The sequence below is a fragment of the Ochotona princeps genome, chromosome 5 (genome assembly GCF_030435755.1).
Source record: "Ochotona princeps isolate mOchPri1 chromosome 5, mOchPri1.hap1, whole genome shotgun sequence".
Lineage (NCBI taxonomy): Eukaryota > Metazoa > Chordata > Mammalia > Lagomorpha > Ochotonidae > Ochotona > Ochotona princeps.
Genome location: NC_080836.1, coordinates 38,660,381 through 38,680,635, shown reverse-complemented (window position 1 = coordinate 38,680,635; position 20,255 = coordinate 38,660,381). Strand labels below are relative to the sequence as shown.

The 20,255-nt window shown below is 36.5% G+C and overlaps 1 pseudogene; it reads right to left on the bottom strand.

Annotated features, from left to right (window-relative positions):
* Nucleotides 1-208: 208 nt before the first annotated feature.
* LOC101530246 (mitochondrial import receptor subunit TOM20 homolog) lies at nt 209-640 on the bottom strand (annotated as a pseudogene).
* Between the last annotated feature and the right edge of the window lie 19,615 nt (nt 641-20,255).

The window sequence follows — 20,255 nt, the reverse complement described above, 5'->3', positions numbered from 1 at the left end:
GACCACCTCACCTATACTTCAATTTTAGTTTATACACAACATATAACATTCAAAACATAACATGTTATACATAACATCATATCATCTTAAATCAAGGCAAACATGTGATATTTAACCTTTTGGGATTGGCTCATTTCCCTTAGCATTATGGTTTCCAGTTTGGCCCATTTGGCCACAAACTGAGATTTTATTATCTTGAAACTTTTCATCATTCCACATCATCTTCAACCAAGCTCTTAGCCTGTACAATTCTCTAATTCTTGGGAGCTTCATCAGCAACACCTGGAATACTTGTGGTGGAAGAGTCTGCTGTAACACTTGCAATAACTGTTGTTGGCTGTCCACATACAGCAATTGTATTTGTCAGATGGTCCACACCCTTCTCATATTCACCTTGAGCTAATAGTTCTTCACCAAGCTGTATTTTTTCAAGAAAGAACTTCTGAACAGCTTCTACATGTTTAAGATCTTGTAACTTGGAAAGCCCAGCTCCCTCTTTGGCAAGCTTCTGTTTCCTTCTTTGCTCTTGTAGCCTGTTTTTGAAGTTGGGGTCACTTCTTTTGCAATCAAAGTAAATAGAATAGCTGTTGAAGAGGGCCCGGCTGACTGCAGCAGTGATGGCACTGTTGTGACCCACCATGGTTCCTCATCTGTGCAGCACAGCAGCAGAGGTTTAGCTGTAAACCTTCAGCACACCAGCATGCTGCTCAGGTTCTGACAGTATTTTTCTTGTGTATGTAGAATACATCATTCCATTGGCTTTTGGTAGCCATGATTTGTAACAAGAAATCAGCTGCTGCACCTACTGAGTATCCCTTGTAAGAAATACATTCCTTTCAGATGTTTTTCAAGATTCTCTCTTTCCTTTTTTTGTGTTCACGGGTTAAATATAATGTGTCTAGGGAAGGTTTCTAAGTACATTTCAAAAGTTTATTCTATGTGTTATACTTGAAAATATAGATTGATATTATATTAGAGCTGAAACTTTTGGGCTATTCTTTTTCAAATATTGCTTCTGTTTCTTTTTAATTCTCCTCTTCAGCATAGATTCCAACCACATGCATATTATTATGCCTCATGGCTTGCTAAAAGGCTTTGCAGTTCCATTCATTATTATCCATTGGGTTTTTGTATATTGCTTCTATTGTTCATCCGGTGATTCTGCTGAACTCATTCTTTGAAGTCTGTGATGTTTTTTATAGCAAAATTTGAGATATTTTTGCCCTTCACCCTGAATAAATACTTCCAATTGACACAAACATTTGGTTAACTTTCAATCCTAAAATACTTTATTTTGAGAATTTTGATTAATTTTCTTGTTGTTTTTATCAGATTTTTAATTGTTTAGCAATGTTGGCTTACACAAATTCTTGAGTTGGAAGCTTAGATTGTTCATTGTAGAACACTGCATGGTCACTTAAAGCATAAATTTACCTCTAAGAATTGCTGTATCTATACACTGTAAACTGTGACATTAAAATTCACTTCAACATATTTATTATTTCAATTTTGAGTTTTTAGTTACTGCATGTGTTATTTAGATAAGTAATAGCTAATCTACAGACAGTTAGAAGATGTATAGATATTTTGCTACTGACTTTTTTAAAAGATTTATTGTTATTTTAGAAGCAGTTACAGAAAGAGAAAGAAAGAGAAAGAAAGACAGTGAGAGAAACAGAGATCTTTCATATGCTGGTTCAATTCCCAATGGCCTTAGCTACCTGAACTAAGTCTATCTGAACTTAGGAGCACCTTCTTTGTCTCCCACATGGGTACAGGGAGGGATTCAAAGACTTGGACCCTCCTCTAATGCTTTACTGGGCCATTAGTAGGCAGCTGGACAAGAGTGGAGGATTGGGACTCAAACCTGCAACCATATGAGATACAGATGCCACAAGTCGAGATCCCAGTGCATGCAATGTGAGGACTTTAGCCACTAGGCTACCACACCAGGTCCCTGATTTCTAATTTTATCTCAGTATCTCATCTGAAATTTTTAATCATATTTAATGCCACAAAAACTATGTTGTTCACTTTTCTATGTGAACTCAAAAAACTATCTGTTCTGCAGTTATTTTGTTTCCAGGAAATTTCTACTAATTCAGTCTTTGATTGGATCTTCTGAATATGTCCTTTTTATCTTTCTATGCTTACTCAGTAATTTAGAGAATTGGGAGTGCTTAAATCTGCAATCATTGGCTTTCTTAGTTTTTTTTTTAATTTCCCATTACTTTCATAATGTTTCCTCACTGCATCTGAATCTCAACACAAACTGATACAACTTTTTCCTCTTATCAATATCAATATACGTGTGTACGTTGTGTTCCTCTATTCTGTAAGAAAATTTATTGGTTTTTAAAAATTAGACACCATTGAAGATTTAGCAATTTGCTGGAGACGATGGCATGAAAATAAAGATTATGAGCACACACAGCTCAAATTAGGCTGGTAGATCATGCTGTGGTTCAGAAAAACTACTTGGAACTGGATGCCCTTGGTCAGAATCTATTCTGCACTGTCTTAGGAAATAATGGTTCCTCTGTAACCCACAGTATATGATCTTTGTATAACCTTTGCTATGTTGGCTTCACAATCTAATTCTCTACCTAAAGTCCCTAACACACAGGGAGCTGTAATTTCTTGGAGAAAAGAAGTCTGTATACTAAAATATACAAAAATTTGAGAGTCAATACTTGGGTGATAGTCCAACGGTTGTCTTACAAGCAAAGGAAGCAAAACTATTTATTCTTTTGCAATACTACTGTGAGAATTGATAGAAATACCACACAGGAAAGTTTAGCACAATGTGTCAGTTTTACAAATTACAGAATTAGATGTAATGGTTTGTTTATTTGACTAAGGTAGAGAGTTGAGCTCACGCAAACTTAAAAGACCCCTGAACCTCTAATATGAAGTCACTTCAAAAAGAGCATTTTCTGTAAAAATCTTAGCCATTAGGAAAATATATAATGATTTTAATTGTACTGCTTGTAATATTAATTAATATTGTATTATTGTTTATATTGCTTCTTCATTATGCAGGAAAGTACATCATTAACATTTCTGATAATGGCAATTACTTCACTTTGCACTTTAAGTTGGTACTTTGTTTCATCGATGGAGCTTAATTATAATTCATCAAAAAGTGAAATGATTTTTTTCTGTCTGCAACTGGGAATCAAGAAGTTTGCTGTAGAGAAAACAAGTATTTTTCATCTCTCCAGAAGTAAAATTCTGCTGTTATTGAAGTCATGATCTTCATCAGTTTCAGCACTGAAACTTTGAAATTCAGTACTGAAATGTTGAAAGTATTCATTAAATCCATCATGATTTTTATTCTCCACATTTTAGGTTGAATATAGTTTAACTGACATTCATTCTTTCCGTGATAGACAATATTATGCATAAGGGTGGAAGTCCTTTTCACTTGAAAGGATTCCCATCACAGAGCCACACAATGAAAGCGTAATCTGCAGTGAATTTTTAGCAGCATAAATTCCCAACTCAGGCCACCTGTCCATCATCAGATATGCTGTGCACAGCCAGATTTATAATATTGCCTGTGTCTTGACGTTCATGGAAAAGTTGATGCTCTCCATTCATGTGTACATGGAAAATAGGACCACCAAACACAAATAACAAAAAGTTTCAGAAATTTTTTTTGCAAAATGAAGATCTTCTCTAAAGTTATTGTGTAATGACAAGGTAGAGCTTCAGAAGATAATTTTATTCTTAATCTCTTTGACGTTTCACATAGACATTGTACATATGTATGGATTATCAAGTCATGTTTTCACTCATGTATATTTTATACAATAGTAAATCTAGCTCCTCAGACATTTGTGTTTCTTGAAGGCAAAAACATCATCAATTTAAGTGGAACGTCTTTGTGCTTTTAGGGGTGTGCATTCTTGCGAAAGAGCTGTTATAAAAGGAGAAAGTGTGGCCCCATCAAGCTCGCACTCTGCTTCCTGAGATCACATCACTTTCTTTGCCATGTGCCATTCTCCAAGGGACCCCCAGCAGAACTGAATAGATGTGAGCACAATGCCCTTGAATCTACAAAACTGTGGACTATATAAGCTTCTTCATAAAGTCAGGTGCTTCAGGTATTTCATTAGAGAAGAAAAACTTGTTAATGGGGACCAACCGGCAAAACATAAAAGATCATTAGTCTCCTGAGAAAGAATGAGAGTGTGAGTAAACCTTGCATGGGTGTAAAGCCTGGATGGGTGTAAAGCTTGGAGAAAACAGCTTAATAATCACTTGGATCTGAACTGTAGTTGCTCAATGTCTACACGTAGTTTTGTACAGAATTTGACTTTATTGTGAGAGAAATCACTTTATTCCCTGCCTAAGGATCTTTTTACTTGTTTTTATCTTATTTGGAAGTCAGAGGGGAGAGAGAGAGAGAGAAAAGGAAGGAGAGACCTTCCATCCTATGGTTGCAGTGCTTGCAACAATCAGGGCTATACTAAGTCGAAGTCAGAAGCCTGGAACTCCATCAAGTTCTCCCACATGCCTACCAGGAATCCCAGTACCTGACTTACCTTCTGCTGCCTCTCGGGACACTCCTTAGCAGGAAACTGGGTTGGAAATGGGGTAACCTGGACTCAAACCAGAACATTATTGAATGCATGCAGCCCAAGTGGCAATTAAAGCCACCATGTCAAATATCCACCTCTATTTTTTTTTTAAAAATCTTGTATATTCAAAGACACTCTCACTCCTTTTTGATTCAATGAGATGCAATGTCCCAAATGCCATTTTACTAATCTATGACAGAACACCATAGTATTCCCACAGTTGAAGAACTATCCACAGCATTAATCCCGTGGTCCAGCAATCACTTATGATCTTACATTTGTTTTCCTTTATCTCCATCTCCAAAAAACAATGGACCTGTGTGTTGAATAAGGGAAAAAACAGCTGATTTTCTGCAGAAGCTAATTTCGTTTAGATTATCTCTAGAAGCTGTAGAGGAAGATATGAAAGCTCATTTGTATTTAAATGGGAGAGACTTCATTAGTGTTTGATGTAGCAAATTTGTTATAAATCCTTATTGATATACTGGCTGGCTTGTATTTTAATTCAGATGATAACCTTGTTTTGAAATAAAATAATTTGTAAGAAGAAAAGGCAATTCAGTCCTTGAATTTCTTCCATAGTTCAGAATATTATGATTAGTTTAGGTTCACTAGTAAAGAGAAGGAAGTCATCTTGATACTGTCTAAATCAGCTGTGTAAGTAGCTAACTTATGCTAGTGTTCACATAGAAAAAGCAGTGACAGCTACACCCCACAGTGACCCGTTTTCATCAGCATGTTTAACCTTTCAGTGATGTCATTTTAACACCTTTTGTTCTAAAATTATCTAGGACTGAAGCTTGTTGATTCCTGAGTTCTGTCTACTGCATGTCTGCCACATATGTGGGAGACTTAGATGTTTAAAGGAAGAGTCCAAATTAGTATAAAAATGGTTTTTGGTGTGCCATTAAGCTAACATATTTCAAACCAGCACGTTTGGTTATTCAAATGAGTGAAGAATATGCTTTGCATCTTTGTGTTCACTGTGAAAATTTATGAATCTGTAATTATGAAAATGTTAATATGCAACATTAATACCAAAAAACCCATGAGACTTAAAGTATCTTCTAAATCATAAATCTAGGTATCCTTTTTGATTGTTACTCCAATTTGCTTGTGTATTTAAACACCTTCAATTAGATCACAGGATTATAGATTTAAAAATAATTCAAAAGGGTTTCACTTGGGGAACGAGAACAGAAAGAGCAAGTGAAACTGTTATGTGTTTCTTATCAGAATTAGGAATTTTGAGAAATTACTCTTTGGTTAAAAAGAAAGAAATTTAATCTTCATAGTTTTATATATATATATGTATATATATGTGTGTGTGTGTGTGTGTGTATACACACACAAGCACTCAGTTGAGAAATTCCAGAAAGGTTTAATTTTAAAAATTTTAAAATAAACACTATTTTAAGTAATAATTAAAACAAAAACCAAAACACACGGCCACCAGACTTCAGCTACTTTACCTGATGTACAACTGAACATGATTATGAGCTATATGGGAGCTCTGCACTACTTTGCTATTAATGTTTTGCAAATTTAAAATTATCCTGAAATTTAAAAAATTTAAATTTAAATAAAAGAAGCACCAATTCTGTACAATAATGACACTTTCAAAAGCATTTATGGCCTGGGAAGGCAGGTTCTAGAGTTGAGCCCAGTGTGCATGTGGAAGATCTGATAGAAGCTTCTGGTTCCTGATCTCAGCTCAGTTCAGCTCTGCCTGTTGCACTAGGGAGTGAATCAGAGGAAAGATCCTCTCTCTCTCTCTCTCTCTCTCTCTCTCTCTTTCTCTCTCTCTCTCTCTCTCCTTCTATTACCTCATCTTTCAAATAGAAATAAAATCTTTTAAAAGTTCAGATTAAAATATTTGAAAATAATATTAAAGAGAAAAAATGTTAAAACTATCTAAAAACCACATTTTATTCATTTAAATATCAGGTTTTAAAATACTAAGATGCTTCTTGATTTTAACAAAGCGGAAGTTTTATCTCTAATCAAGACCTTAAATATACAAATTCATTCTAACTTGCTGCTTAGTGCCAATAACCATTTTTCATTCTTTAAAATACATACTATTTAAGTGCTAAGTACTGTTTCCATTGCTAATATTGCCATTTCATCAAATCACAGGTTGTCATCTTTAATTTGTTTGAAGAGAATATTTTAGTGCATATTAGCTTCAATGTAAATTGTGTCTTAGAAAAATATTGTTCAAAATAAGTAAAATGAGGAGTCTGCAGTTTTGGACAGCCTTGGAATAATTACAAATAAAATATCTACTCCTTTTTCCTGGCCTTCAATTTGATAATGTACTTGATACAATCAATTATCTGTGATTTGTTGATACAAGTACAAGCCATTTTAATAGGAATTCCCAAATGTCTACTGTTGAACTTGTCTGGACAATAAGATGCTGGCCTCTATGCATGGTACATGCTCGCAATGAGGGAATCATGACTGGATATGAACTGTACTACTGCAACAATGTGGAGGAATCCAACATGGGCGGGTATGGGGAGAGGTTGGGGTAATCCCAGAGCTTACGAAACTGTGTCACAAAATGAAATTTTAAAAATGTCTAAACGTCTAAGTTTAAGAGCTTTGAGAATATAAAAAATCGACTTTGAAACTATTACTTTAATAAGTTTGATAGAATTTGCAAGGCTTTAACACAAACCCTGGGACTTGCTAGATGTGTGCACACACAGCATACGAGCACACACACACACACACATACACTTATTTGTTCATATTCTTATTTAGTCATACAGGAATTCTGTGAGATAGAAATTATGCTAATTTCTCACATAAGAAAATTGAAGCCCAGGGAAGATAACTGGTAAGGTCATACTGCTAGAAAACTTAACTGTTAAGGTCATACGGCTAGCAAAAGCAGGATTCAAGGTAGACACCCAGTTCTGCTTAACTCTGAAGACTTATTTAGTGGTAGCAGAGTTGAGATCAGCATATGAAGACTCTAATCTAAACCTGCCAGAGCTAAAATCTCATCTCTACAACTTTCTAGCTGTTCATATTTCAGGAAATTTTTCAGACTATGTTTGATTTGAATGAAAGTTATCACACAAAAAGGGAGAGTGATATTATAGAAGATGCAAGGGTGGAGAACCAATCCTTATGACATGGAAGGTGTAGTAATGTGGTAAGGACTTTGGACCTCTTGTGTTATGCAGACACAGGAAACTTCTAACACTAGAAGTGTCATGATCAAACTTTGGTTTTCAGTTGTGTATAGGCAGGTGTAAAAGCATGGATGTCAGTTTTTGCTAAAGGGAATACAAAAAATTTTGACTTAAAATGACAGCAGTCAAGACAACTAAGAAAAAATATTTACACTTTTGATGAAGAGAAACTACTGATAAATTGGACATACAGGATAAGAAAAGGAAAAAAATATGCCAGTGTGGTTTGTTCCAATCTGAAGAACTCAAGGAACAAGACTGATTGAGTTTGATGATTTCATTAGTTTTGGCTAAATTTAATTTTACACATGGTTATCTGTATCCTAGTATGTGTGTTAAGGATTGAATCTTCTACACAAAGAATACCACATAAAAGCTTTTAATAATTGCTGTGGTGTTCTGGTATGAGAATCTGCTGTGTTAATACAAAAACTGATGCCATGATAAGTTATTCAAAGAGTGGCAGATTAATGGGAAGAGCATGTGGTCCAGCAGTTAAATCCCTGCTTGGGTTGTCTGCATCTCATAGCTCTAGTTTTAGCAGACCTTGTTCAACTACCAGCTACTCTGCTTCCTGTTCAGTATCCGGTTAATCTACACCTTGGGGAAGCTGCCACTTTTATGAAAGACTCAATTTTTGTTCTAATTGCCTGGCTTGAGCCTGACTGGGCCAGCACAAGTGGAAAGTGATTCAATAGAGAGAAGACCTCTTTATCCCCCTCTCCCTTGCTCTTCTTTTTCTCTCTGCCGAACTTCTCTTGTTTTCTCTCTCTCTGATTTCCTCCCTTTCAAATGAAATAATAAGATGTACATTAATTTTCAGAAGAAAGATCGGTTTCTAGGACACATTAAAAGATCATTGTGAGTCATGCCTGAACTACCACCTAAGCCTTTGGAACCATCTCAGACCTACAGGTCCTGAGTATGAAATACAGCTGCATTTGCCTCCAACTGTGTTACATACACTAAAGAAATCTCAGAATTTTATTATTCTTTTCAGATGTTCAAAGCTTGGCATGAATTAGCTTAAAATTAAAAGCAAAAATATTATGTCTGAATTGAAGCTCATTTCTTTCTCACTGACATAATAGCATGTCTCCAGGCAAGCGTGAGACCACGTGGTCACTAGCCATTCACCGCACAATCATAGAAACATGCCCCACATCCTGGACACTACCAAGACAGTGGACACCTGTCTGTTTCCAAGAGTCCCTCAACCCATGGGGAAGCGTCTGCACTTTTTTCTACTTCTGAACCACTCCTTCTGCGTAGACACTCCTGTCATATTTTCTATTATTCAGGTGACACACATACATTCCACATACGCTGATTTTGTACTCCTTCCTAAGTAATAAAGGGCTTTTTACTTCCAATTTGTTAGGCAGTTCCTGATAGTTGTGCCTCCTTGATATGATGGATCCTTCAAGTAGCCATACTTTAATGTGATACATCTGAATGGATAAACAATCACACATGCCAGGTACCATTTTTTTATTAACAGTAATTGCATTTACAGGGTATAATACAACATTTCAATATTCTTTTCTACAATATGCATCTCTGGAAAAGTCTGCTTGTGTATCATATCTAAAATAATTATATTTTGTTCAGTAATCAAACTCAATCAAATGAATTCTGTGTGAACTACTTTTACTCCCACGATGAGAAATGTGTGTCATATCCGCTGTACATTTGCATATTTTTCCATAAGCCTAAAACCAATCAATTTTGAAGAGTTATGATAATATAAAGAATCGGAGGCAATTACAGTCTTTTAAACAGGGATTCTAAATGCATTTCACTGCTGGTATTCATGTAGTAAAATAGTCAAAACTTCTTTAACCCTTTTCATGACATCTCAATTACACTGTAATGATTGAGCCGCTGGACGTTTCTTGGGATTAATGACTGGTTGGGAAAGTAGATGGCCTGAGGTGAAGCTAAGGGCCATTAATTCCCTCTGGTCATTAGTCCCCTAGGAAATGCCTTAGGCACAATGTGATATTAGCATTACAAGCTGCAAATACACTGTTGAATTCCCTGATTGGTTTTATGATATTTTATTAAGATGTCATATTTCAATTTCTACCCTACATACACAACATTTCCAACTTTGCCTTCCTGGTTTTTCATCCCACAATGTTGATTGCAATAACGTAACAAAAAGTGTCATATCACACATTTTCTTGCAAACAGTCACAACATGTTAAATTTCTCTTAAATACTGACATGCCAAATGGCCGTTTGTCCTTGCGCTGCTATTTGCTAGTGAAAATTTGGAACATGACATGGCATTTATTTAGTTGTGTGTATTTTGTAGCATCATCTAAATCCATGAAAAGTATTGAACCTTACCCCAAATTTTCTATAATTTCTAATGCATATAAATCTGTCCTTAATCTCTGAATGATGATTCACACTTGTAGTTTTTGTTAGAAATTTAGCAAAGATCAGCCATAAAAATCATGTTTACAGGACCTATCTTAAATATGTATGCCATTCATCTTTCCCATCTTTTAATAAGATTTCTTTATGGGGACTGGTGCTATAGTACCTGCAATACTGGCATCCCATATGGGCATTAGTTTGAGTCCTGGATGAGCCACTGCTAATTCAACTCCCTGCTGATACACTTGGGAAAGCAGCAGAGGATGTCACAAATTCTTTAACCCCTCCACTCATGTGAGAAACCAGAAAAAAATCTTCTAACTCCTGGCTTCAGACCTGCCCATCCCCAGCCATGGGGGAATTTGAAGGAGTAAACCAGTGAATAAAAGACTTTTCTCTGTGTCTCTCCCTCTTTCTCTCTCTCTCTCTGTAACTCTGTTTCCAATAGTAAAGTCAATAAATATTTTTTTAAAAAATACTAATTTAACCTTTTTAAATGTTAAAAAAATTTTAAAGATTTTATTTGACTTTGGAAAGTCAAAGCAACTTTAAGGGAGAGGGAGACATTAAGAAAGAAACAGAGAGAGAAAGAGAGAGGGATCTTCCATATGCTAGCTAGTTCACTCTCCAAATAATGGTAATAATCAGGGCTGAGCCAAGCTGAAGCCAAGAATAAGGAAATATATCTAGGAGTTCCATATCGGTGGCAGGAGCCCAAATGTTTGGGTAATCCTCCACTGCCTTCCCAAGAAAGGCAGCATGAATTTGGAAAGGGAAGTTGAACAGTCTGGGCTTGCACTGGCACCACAATGTGGGATGCAAGCATTGCACAGGGCAATGTAATACATAGTGCCATGCTGCTGGCCCCAGAGGACCACAGTAAAAAGAAAAAAAGGAATGGAATTGGATGGAATTGGTTTTGCTCAGTTGTGCTTTGGTGCTATGTCTATAGTAAGTGTGAAAGTTTTGTTAGAAATTGTAATAGAACTTACTGGTTCTTTTTTCCCGTTCCCCCCGCCCCCCAACCTAACATAGTTTTAGATACTGCATTTAACATTGTAATGTCTTCTCTTGAGGGCCAGGAGAAAAAGTTCTTTGCAATGGTTTGTTTTTAGCATACAAACACTTAGAAACTTCCAATTGATCTCAGTTTACTTGATTGACTACTCTGAGACGCACAAAATCAAATTAGCAAGGCAAAATTCTTAGAGCAAATATTTGCAGTACAGTCTCAACTCTGTTTTCCTCTTACCTGCCTTGATCTGCCTTCTTCATTTTCTCATTACCAAGTTCAGAATATGTGTCTTTGTCAGCTGCTGCTAATTCTGTTGGGGAAAAGACAGATATAAGTGACCAGTTAATCAATTAATTCGCTTCACTGAAAAACAGACTTTTCTCTCAATATCAATCCAGTGATCACTTCTCTGCACACCTCACATCTAGTCATGTCTCCTTATAGCCTAATCTCAGAAGCCAACTCCTGCAAGGTGTCTACCAAGAAAAACCAGGTGGGAATCCCAGACACAAACCCAAAACTAAAACTTTAAAAACTCTGTCAGTTTAGTTGTCCACACTGTTGCATAAATATTCCTGACCCATAGCCAAAATTGGCACTTAACCTTCAGATAACTCTTAAAGTTTTCTACCAGAAATCTCTGAATATCTACTTTAGATTCTGACTTATCAACAAGTTAAGAATATACAATACATCAAGTAGAGGTAGATATATTTTTTTCTTATTTATTTATTTAAAGGAATGTCATAGTCATAAAGAGAGACAATACGGATGAATGAGAATCTTCCATGCACTGATTCACTCCCTAGACGATCACAATAGTTGGCATGTGGTCAGGCCAAAGCCAGGTGTCCGAATTTTCTTCCAGGTCCCTAACATGGATGACGGTGGCCCAAACACTTGGGACATCTTACACTGCTTTCCCCAGGCTATTATCAGGGAGCTGAACTGGAAGTAGATCATCTGGGACACCATATGAGATGCCAGCATTGCAGGTCATGGCTTTACCTGCTATGCCATAATTCCAACCCTGTGAAGTTGCTTTGTAACTTTTACTTTAACTCAAGCATCGATGGAAAATGACTCTTAAGAAAAAAAAAAAAAGAACTGTAGAAAATTAACATAAGAGACTATGAGATCTTCTTTAATATAACCACCCATCCAGAGGCAAGATGTGGGCACCCCTTGCAAGGAGATATTGTTATGTAAAGGGCGAAAAGGACTGTCAGTTCACCTATTTATCCACCTGCCCATCCACTTTTCTTTAACTACTTATTGTGCATTTATCGATGATTAGAATGAAATCCTTAAGAGGACTGAGGGTCCCAATAAGAACTGCTATGTGCATTTATTGGTCTAAACTGCAGAATGATAACACAAGGTCCATATTCTGTCCTCAGATCATTGTGTGTGTGTTTCTGAAGCACATGGTATATTCTGTGTCTGTCTGGCAGAAACATTTGTGCTTAAAATACAGCCTGACAGTTCTCTGCCATCTTGCAAAACAGTGTGGCTTATTTAGAACAAATCTGTTATGACTGACCACAGAAAGATGTGTGTGTGTGTTTCTGAGCCTCTCCCTATGAATAGGCAAAAAGGACCATCTGGGCACGTGGCATTTACACATCTTTGAACAAAGTTAGCATTCTGCTTCCAGTAAAATCCATCTCTTAGGGACTCTGTGGGTTTGTGATGCTTCCTGCAGAATGGAGGGGGAAAACAAATGCACTTCAGTAAAACAGAAGTATCATTTTTTTTCATCTGTCATAGCCACAGTTTGATAGTATCTGTATTTCATTTTCACTTCGGAATATCACAAGAGAGAGAAATGGCAGGAAACAAGTTGCTTCCACATGGTTGTGAAATGGAGTTGTTATATTTGGTTGCTCTGTGTGGCACATCTCTGTGAGATTAAATTTTATATTTATATTTATATGTGTATATACCCTAGTGGTAGAAATAAGTTCTTATCTTTTACTAAGGGAAATTATTTGTTATAATAATAGATACATCTATGAATAATTTTATTAAAAGCATCATTTTATTTCTGTTTCAGACAAAACATTATCCTAATGTGCTTATTTTAAAATATAAAATGTTATTGAACAAGGTAGAATATTCAGAAAATGCATGAATAAAGACAAACTGTGTTGTAATTGAATACTGTGAAAATAGAAAAATGCTGTATGAACAATAAAGAATTCCAAATACTTGGCTTGACAAAGATTTATTTATTTTTATTGGAAAAGCAGATATACAGAGAGGAGGAGAGACAGACAGAAAAACCTTCTATCCATGATTTACTCCCCAAGTGTCCGCAGCTGCCAGAGCTGAACCATATCCGAAACCAGGAGCCTGTGTCGGGTCTCCCACGTGGGTGCAGGGTCCCAAGGCTTTGGGCCGTCCTCGGCTGCTTCCCAGGCCACAAGCAGGGAGCTGGATGGGAAGTGGAGCTGCCAAGATATGAAGAGCCCGGAGTGCTCAAGGTGAAGACTTTAACCACTAGGCTACTGCGCCAGGTCTGCTACATAATTTTTTATAGTCATTTGAACTTATATAACCAATTTATTGAGCATAGCTAGAAGTAACCCGTTTTTCGCTCGGAATACCTTTTATTTACCACTTGCAAAAAAAACCCTTGGTAACATACAATGTGTAGATTTCATTATTCTTGATGGAAATGCTTTTCATAGTTTTAAAAGAAATTTTTCTTTGAAAGACACAGAGAGAGAGACAAAGACATGTCTGATCTACAAGTCCATTCATTAAATGTCTAGATCAACTGGACTGGGCCAGGCTAGTCAGGATCTCGAAACTGACTCTGGGTCTCTTCCTTGCTGGTAACAGTCCAACCACCTTGAGCCATCACCTTCTGCCTCCCTCGTGCACATTAGCTCGATGTAGAATTGAGCACAGAGCCAAGACTGAAACACATGTTCTTTCACATGGGGTACCAGCATCCCATGCAACATTTCAATTGCCGCATCAACACCTGCCTCTCACATTCTTGAACAATAAATTAAATTAGAAAACAGCCAAGCTTGCACAAGTATTAACAAGGAACCCAGTGATTTTCTCTCTTTTTTTAAACATTTTATTATTATTACCATTTTATGACATAATTCCATAGGTTCCTGGCATCTATGACGTTTGATTTAGCTTAAGCCATTTACATTCAGGGTTAATATGTACGGATGGTACTTTGGTCCTGTCATTTTAGGAATGGGTTGTTCATTGGTTTAGTCTTCTGTTGTTATTTTACTGGGCTGTTCTTCCCATTTGCCTTTGGTTTTGTTTGGTGCTATTTCTCTTCTCTGTAAAGAGACCATCCTGAAGTATCATTTGTAGGGCAGATTTGAAAGAGGCAAATTCTCTTAGCTTTTCTTTACTGTGGAAGAATTAGATTTCATTTTCAAAGACAAAAGAAAGCTTTGCTGGATATGTTATCCCAGGCCGACAATTTTTTTCTTTTAGAATCTGGAATATGTCACTCCATTCTCTTCTTGCCTATAGAGTTTCCTGTGAGAGATCTCCTGTGAGTTTAATTGGCATTCCTTTACATGTCAATTGATTTTTTTTCACGTGCACATTTAAGAATCTTTTCCTTATGTTCAATTGAAGAGAGCTTTTGATCAAGCCTGTTGAGAGTTCTGTGCCCCTCCTGGATCTGTTTCCTAATTCTTTCTCTAGATTAGGGAAATTTTCCTTTATTACTTCATTAAATACATTTGCAACCTCAGTTGCTCTTTCTGCACCTTCTGGGACTCCCATAACTCTTATATTTGGCCTCTTCATAGTGTCTTTCAATTCTTGAATACTTTCAAATCTAAAATTCCATACAAATTCAATTTAGAATACAAATACAGGTCATCATATATGATTGACAAAATTTTTCTCATCATTTTCTAGTCACATATTTTATTTACATTTCAGTCATTTGCCTTGTGTCAAGTGAATACTAGATAGGCTAAATAGTTGCAAAACTTTATATCCTTTAACTTAAAACAATTTCCCCTCACCCTTCTCCTTCTGGTTTGTTTCTGGTAATCTCTGCTGTGATGTAGATCATAGACCAACAATTTCAAAGTCCAGATAGAAAATATCAGACTTTGTGGGCCAGGTACCAAAATCAAGATAATTATTCAGATCCTTATATTCATTTAGCAAAGAAGAAAACTCCTATTCTTCCTGCCCTTTTGCTGCAGGCAGATAATTTCAAGCAGTCATGATGCCTAGGAAGTCAATTTCTATCTAAAGAAGACTTTCTCAGGGTAATAATGGATTGAGGCAACAGGAAAGGAACTAGCAGGCAGTGGGATAGGTGACAGCCTTGGTCCGCTTCTCCGGCCTCTGTGATGCCACTTCCAGGGTGGCCATGCCAGCTTGAGCAGCTGCCCAGTGGTGAAGTGTTTCTTCAGATTGACACTCTGTCATCCACTTGCTGCCTGTTGCAACAGAAAATATTCCAATATGTAAAGTGCAACCAGCACTGACCCTAGAAATGATGTGCCTGGGTGGCAGTTGTGGATATAGAGTGGGGCATCAGGGAAGATTCTCTCTTCCATTGCCTCTCATGAGTACTTGATCTACACAAGATTTAATTACAGTATTCTGGAGAAGACCTAAAGAGAGCACAACAGCCAGTGTACAACAACAGCCAGTGATCAAGACTTGGCTGCCCATGATTTCCCAATTGGTAATTGAAACCTCACTTGTCTAAAAAGTTGGTACCTCTCCTCTACATTCTATTTTCCTAAGCCCCATTAAGAGATCACCGTTTGAGAGATAATCTTTCCCATGACAAACAGACAATAGCTATAAAAAAGATGTTATAGCCATCTTTGGGAACTGGTTTTGGGACTCAGTTGCTATTTCTTGCAATAAACTATTTTTAGTTGCATACCAAATCCTTCTTTTAGCAGTTCTTCATGCTCTTCTTTTATTCAGCAGAAAAACAAAAAGGTCAGTTTCTTTCATGAGTAAAAGAGCCTCAGTGGATTCTGAGGTGGCTCTTTATGCCTTTCCCAAGAGCTAAATAGCACTGTGGGAAAAAAAAAAAAAAACACAAGAAGAATAGGCAAACTGTAGCCTGTGGGCTGAAATCGGACCTTCACCCCTTCCTATTTTAGTATGACCCACTAGCTAAGGATGTTTTTGTAAAAGATGTTTTGTTAAAAAGGAAAAAAAATCAAATGAAGAATGCTATTTTGTGACACACAAAAATTATACAAAATTCAAATTTTGGTGTCCATAAATAAATTACTGAGCACAGCTATGCCCATTCATTTACATATTATCTATGACTACTTTGGGCTAAACATCATAGTTGAATAATTTTGACAGACACCGTATGGGCTGAAAGACATGGAATATTCGCTAGCTGGCCCCTTACAAAAACAAATTAAAGAATGTGCTGTAAAATGAGGGTGTATTCAAACCCCTGTTTGTCATTTTTCATCCTTACATCCTTTTGGACAATTTACTCAACCCTTCTTTGCATGAGTTACTTGTTCTATTCAGCAGGGATAGCCACTATTTCAGAGATTGATATAAGACATAGTGTGTTCATCTGTGCAAGCAGCTTGCATAGGCAAACCAAGCATTTAATCAGTGCAAGGTGCTTCTATTGTGTTTTCTGAAGTTGCATTTTATTTGTACAAAATGCCTAGAAATTAAATCAGTATGGTCTTATCACCCATTAGGAACAATCTGATGGCAAAGGTTTTAAATTTTCATATGGAATGCTGTTGTATTTTATGCATTAATAAGTAATACTTGGCATTACATGTTGTGTATAAGGACGTGAAAGACACCATACCTGTTTCTAAAAGCTGTTAATCCACTGAGAGGATATATCTCAAACTCATTAAATGGAATCCTTCTCAGTTTTATTTGGGAGTAGAGATGCTTACTGCAACATAGCCTCATGTCCTGGTACGCTTGTCTTTATTATACAGTTGATTTAAGAGAATATATATGTGCACTTATATATATAAATATATATCCACTGGTTTCATATATTGCATAAATGCTGCCTTATATCAAATAAAACATATTTGTCCTTTTGGGATGGGCTTATTTCTCTAGGCATAATCATCTTCAGTAGGAACATTTTGTTGTAAGTGGTAAGATTTCATTGCTTTAATGGTTTTGTAGCATTCCATGGAATAGATGTACTGCAGCTTCTTTATCTGTTCTTCTTTCTATGGGCATCTGTGTTGTTTCCATATCTCCATTATTGTAAATTGTGCTGCTATGACTATAAGGTTGCATGTCACTTTCTCATTTTTCAGTTCATTTGGATGCATTCCTAAGAATGGGGTAACTGGGTCATACAGTAGATCCATTTTCAGTTCTTTCAGCACTCTCTATACTGACTTCCATGGTGGCTGTTCTAGGACTCCTTGTGAAGCAGTTAATATACTTTAACAATGCAATACTTGACTTTCTATCGTTGTCTATATTTACAGCTCCTGAAAGTAACTGGTTAAGCGCAGAAGGTTAATTTTTTGTTACTAAAAGCCTATACTAATGTATTGGGGGATGATGAAAGGGAACAGTAGGGAGGGAGAAAAGAAGAAATGAGCAAAGGTGGAATCCCTAAACCTACAAAAATGTGTCATGGAAATCATTAACAATACTTTTTAAAAGACTCAGATAATTTTATTAATAGAATAATTAGAAAACACGTAATTTTTCCTACTTTAATGGTAGCTCAGTGTACTGAATTATATAGAAAGTTCATATTGGGCCAGGTGCAGTAGCCTTGTGGCTAAAGTCCGGGATTCCATATGGGCGCCACACACCGGGATCCCATATGGGCACCAGTTTTAATCCCGGCGGTCCTACTTCCCATCCTGCTTGTGGCCTGGGAAAGCAGTCGAGGATGGCCCAAAGCCTTGGCACCCTGCTCCCACATAGGAGACCTGGAAGAAGCTCCAGGCTTCTGGCTTCGAATGAGTGCAACTCCAGCCATTGCGACTGCTTGGGGAGTGAATTAACAGACGGAAAATCTTCCTCTCTGTCTATCCTCTCTTTATATCTGGCTTTCCAATAAAAATAAAAATAAAATATTTTTTTAAGTTCATATTTATTGAGTTGGATAATATGGCTGGGACACACTTCCCCCTCGTCCTTTAGAATCTACTAGTTTTTTTTTTAACATGCTAATCCATAGGATAGACTAATGCTGAATGATGAATTGTAAGTTGACTGCCATTTCTTCACATGGAATCACTTCCCAATGTTTCCTCAATGGAAAATGCTGTCAGTACATAAATTCCAAAATGCATATTGAGGAATCTGTTTTGACCTTGAATTTGGCAACTATAAATGCTCCAGTAAGAGAACATGATGATCTTATTAATTCAATAAGGGCTTATTGGATACAACTATCATGCAAAGCTACACCAGAGAGCTTATAGTTTGGGGATTCCAGAATGCAAACCAGTGATTCTTGCTTACTGCTCTCAAAGTTCCTTTCTTCTAGTACATTCTGTAAAGAATTCTGGACTAATTTTCACAATTTTGCTAATATGATTCCTTTTTTTAAGATGGGGTTGTTTCTCCTTGTGTATTAGATTTAATTCAGACTTCTATACAGAATTTATATCATCCCCATGATCAACTCGTGTTTCATTAGTTTTCACTTGTTACTGCGTTTTCACACATTCACTGCTGAAGTCTGCCTCAGTCAACCTCACTTTCGCTTCTTTTTCCTCTTTCTCATCTCCCCACTGAATCACACAAGCACCACTTCAAACAGAAATGAGGGTTGGGTGGTATCATGGCAAAATAAACCTCAAATTTCAGGTACATGAACAAGACATAAATGGGCTTTATTCTTTCGCTTGGGGTATGTTTTCGTGCCCTCTGCAACTTGATGCTGACTCTTTAACTTTGGCCGGTAAAACTAAATTGTGGTCAAATGCTGTACACTCATTTCCAGTACCTAAGACATTAACAAAGCATCTTTGTCTTCCCTTGTTTAATTTGATAGTTATTATTCTGATAGGCCGTTTATCTTTAAGCCAAAATCTCATTGTATCACAGTCATAACATGTACCGGAGATGTTCAGGAAATGAATTCTATTAGAATAGAAGCTTCTTGAGTGTAAGGACTATTATGTCTCTGCCTGTCAAATCAACTACCTACAGTAGAAAACTGCCCATAAATATTTTATTACATTAACTTAGACCTGCTGTATAAAAACTTATATATCCTTCCCTCTGCCTCTAGTTAATTACTTACTCAATACCTATTTCGTATCAGGCAGGTATTGAGCTAATCTAAAGCAATACAAAAACAAAAATGCACCCGGTTGCATTTATAAAACTAGTGAGGTTATAAACTTTCCTTCTCCCATTCTTTTCAACAAAGCTTTCTTTGAACCTTCATAATAATCCTAAATAGAATATCATTCCATTTTGTACATTGTCAGTGCTAAACAAACGCTTGGTTAGTTGAATGAGTTTAGAAACAACAACAAAAATCATTAACACATATACAGCCCTTATCTCATAAAGTTGTAATGCCAGCTAACCAATGTAAGAATCATGCACACAACTTCCACTTAGATTTTCCACTTCTGTTATTTTGGTTAAAGAATAGCGACTTTGCCTTCAAAAGTCAAATCAGCGTGCCTGTGTTATTCTTGTTAGTGGATGAACCATTGCCTACAGTACACAACATGTAATTCTTCGTTACTGCAGCTCCAAGATGAACTTTATTAGAAGGTAATTCCAGAGAGAAGTGTTCACATATCACTCTTCACCATTTTGGTTATAGCTTATCTTTTTCCTAATTCATTCACTGAGTAATGATTTATAGAACAGACCTTAACTCCGTCATATTGATCTGCCTCTTGTGGTTATTATGATGGAGTCAAATTTTACTGCACTTTCAAGATTAAGACTCTGTGTAGCCCTATCAAGTTTTCAACTGATACTTTCACTGACTTGATTCAGTGTAATTTCCTCTTTTTACAGCAATGGTCTTACATGTGTAAAAGAGAAACAGAATGTCTAGGGAGTGACATTTTAAGTAAATGAAGGCCC